The sequence below is a fragment of the Haliotis asinina genome, chromosome 10 (assembly GCF_037392515.1).
Source record: "Haliotis asinina isolate JCU_RB_2024 chromosome 10, JCU_Hal_asi_v2, whole genome shotgun sequence".
Taxonomy (NCBI): domain Eukaryota; kingdom Metazoa; phylum Mollusca; class Gastropoda; order Lepetellida; family Haliotidae; genus Haliotis; species Haliotis asinina.
This window is the reverse complement of record NC_090289.1, coordinates 55,675,901-55,679,765: the sequence shown is the minus strand read 5'-3', so window position 1 is coordinate 55,679,765 and position 3,865 is coordinate 55,675,901.

The following is a 3,865-nucleotide window of genomic DNA, read 5'->3' as shown; positions in this document are numbered from 1 at the left end:
GATCGACTTTTCCTGTGTTGTGTTCAGACATTTAGGCAGAATGCGACTTCTTGTGACTTGATTTGATGAGGAAGTGAAGTTTCTACTTGCTTGTAAAAATATCAGGTGTTGTGGTTCCAGTATTACTGGTGTATATTACCACAGCAGTGGAATGACCAGGCTGGCACAGCTGGTAACCATTGCCAGATTCCCGATGTTGTTACATTCATGACACTGCATCATCACATATTCATGAAAAAAACACAACCCACAATAGATCACTCATATTCTTATTGGCATGATTCATGTCATAAACAAAGTCAATACCACAAAGTGTACATACTGACCAAGACTTTCTGATAATCTATAGAGAGCAGGGTACTGGACAAAATAAGTTAGGGATATTGGTCTTCTTAATCTTAATATTTTAGTAGTGTGTCAATGAACAAATAGATCATTATTCAGAATTTCATGATTTGCATATTCCCTAACTATTTTTGTCCTGTTTAGTAATATCCCTGAAAATAGTAAGCTTGTTTCACTTAAAACTCTTACATTTGTGGAAGATCCTGATAGTACACTTGTACAGCCAGCTCTGTACAGTTCTGTAAGAAAGCTGGTTTCAAAACATGTCCACATATCTGGTATCATTCAATGCTCAGACCAACACACATTTCCTGTTTCTTCAAGAAACGACAAAATTAGATTTATTTTTCTTTTATGAATTTCCAGATACAAAACAAAGAAGGTACTGTGTGTACAGCTAGAAGCAACACGACAGATCTTGAACAACATCTACAGGTACTGTTATTGCATATATGATTGATTATACACTGATGATTGAACATCAACTTTGAGCAGTAACTTCCACTTAAACATGATTGTCTCATACTGAGCAGCCAAGTTTAGCATTGTACAGATACATGTACACGGAACAGAGACGAATGAAGTCAGGCCAAATACTGTCTACCATGCAGGACTGACTTCATGAAATATGAAATTTTTAGGGTGGCCATTTCAAGCACTGTATTTCAAAGAAATGGACTTCATTACAAACAAATTGACCAAAAACACCTACCCAGGCAAGATAATCAAAGTTTGACTCGTAACGATAGATAGTAACGATATGTTCTTTTACATTTTAATTTTTTCATAGTCTGCTATAACATAGGAGGTTGAGGATGGCAGGAAAATGCTCAACTGGGCTTTAAAATTAAACATCCAAATTTCTGCTCAATACATCACACTACATACAAATTGCTACCAACTTAACTTGCACATACCTTCAGTTACAACATGTAGGTACTGGCGTCTAAGCAGATCAACCACTAGAGGTCACGTCGTGAATCTACGCCAGTACTGATTGTCAGCTTTAGAATATGCTCAATCAAAATCATATGATTTACACATTGGGGGTAGTTCATAGTTAGCTAGTCAGTAAATCATATGATTTACACATTGGGGGTAGTTCATAGTTAGCTAGTCAGTAAATCATATGCTCATTGACAAGAAACTGGTCTCAAACAGGCAAACTGCTACATTATGGTATTAAATGGGCAAAAACATGCCCAAGATGGATCTCAAATATTTGAAAGCCAGGTCTAAAATATACAAAATAAGCATCTACACAAGATTCAGGTATTAGGTGTAAGCAAGACAAGTCTGGAAGGGAGAACACAGGCAGTGGTTATCTAAAATGCTCTTTAGGTACCAATACCAGTTATATATGTATGCGTATGTTAACTGTAGGGGGGGGGGGGGGGGGAAAGAATGGAATGTCTATTGTCTCCCAGTTATCAGTGTATCCATATCAATGAGATCATATACATGTATTCTCTGATGAAACTAAGACTATAATAGAAACTACTTTGTATAACACTGAAAATAGCTGTATTAGTCTTTCATATTATTATTGATGGATGAACCCATTACTGAACATACTTTTTATAGAAAATGTAGACACATTTTCATGTCTTGAATGATAACTCAGTTTCAAGTAATATTCTTGATGTTGGTTAAAATATTAAATAAACATTCATAAAATATGTCTGGCATGTAAAGACTTGTAGAAAAAACATATTCTGGTAAGTAAATCACCCAATACAGTGATGGGAACATGTCTCCATTCAATGTTTATCACAAGTCATGCTATGCTCTTGGAGCAAATACAAAAATAATGTCTCGCAACATCATCAGTTATCAGCAGTTAAGAATACATACATAAAACAATGCATACATATATACATATTACAATGCTTTCATATATATACATAACAATAATTACATATTCATGTAACAATACATACATATTCATATAACAATGCATACACATATATCAACAAATAAATCATAAAACTCTACATATAAAATAAATTATATCAAAACAGTGTATACTTTGATACAAGTGTGATGTCAATTTAATATTGTGAAAAATCTGGCGCATGTTTTTCAAGTATATATGTTATCAGTAATCGGCGACGCTTAACTGTTATTTCAGTTGTGGTTCAGACTTGAACACTATTACTATTGTCAGGGAAAGTAAGAGATACTGAGATTAACCCACACCACTTGGAGAGGCATCTGTTCTTTCATCTGATATTTTTAATTCTCAGACTTTAGTATGGAAGCCAATCCGAAAATACAATTATATATATTTTTTTCACTGCGTTATTGGCTGTGATGAAAGTTGTAGGTTGAGGACAAGCACAAATTCACTAGAAGGCAAAAGACTTGGTATTAACTTTCTTCTTTCTTTACATTTCATTTATTAAGACACTATTGTATATGAAAGAGTAAAAAGACTTATCAATGACCAAGGAGTTTGTGACAGTTACATCTGATTCAATCTATTTTGATGTTCTCTGCTGTTTCACTTGGGGTGCAACTAGATTCATACATGAGTTAGCTGCATATATACTTTGAGCCCTAAAAAATACATAACAGAACGGAACAGACATTTTTAAGTGCCTTTTGGAGAAAAGGGGGAGATAAATCAATACATTTAGTCCTTTGAGCACACAAGAGAACATAAGTCAATAACTGATACACATTTGATGACACCATAAGTACAAAGTTTGTACATACAGTTTCTCCATCACATATGTGGAATCAGCAGTTATGACGAGTGTGACTGTCTGCTGTAGCTTCCCCTCATTTCATGGTACACACATCAAATACATTGATACTGCATATGTATTGTTTACCCCAGTGCAGACTCCCATTGAAAAAAATCTCACATTTTGCCAAACGAAAACCAACCAATGACTTGTAGATGCTTCAGTTTTGATGTGGCACAGAAAGTTGTACATAGCAGGTAGACAGCGTGAGAGGTAATGGCACTTCAAGATCGTCAGTGCTGGCACTGACACACACATATATCACAGACAGCTTTAAAGTAAATGATCATAAAATACATGAAAACAGAATATTTTGATTGCACAATATCTCCAGTATGAAGAAATATTGTCTCTGATGTGGCTATGTACAGTGAATCATCGGTATTAATTACAATAACAAAAGATGGAAGTTACAGAGATGAGACAGAGGTGGTACAGAGATGTACGGAGATAGATTTTGTGTGATTCTGACCATACAGAGATAGCTAAGAGATGATAGTACAGATAACGGTACACTGAAGATACAGAGACGGTCTGGATATGGTAGACAGACTGTGGACAAAAGGAACAGCACAGTGCAATGTCTTCACTAGCAATCACAATAAGCCAATGTTGAGTGATACTAACAAATGAATCTGACCGGTAAGTAGTAGTATTTGTCATGTTCATAAGTACAATTCATTAGATTCAATGATTCCTGTGGAACTCTTAGAAACTATCTGCTTATGTCTACGAGCAGCTACTCCACAATACAACAAACCATGGTTTCT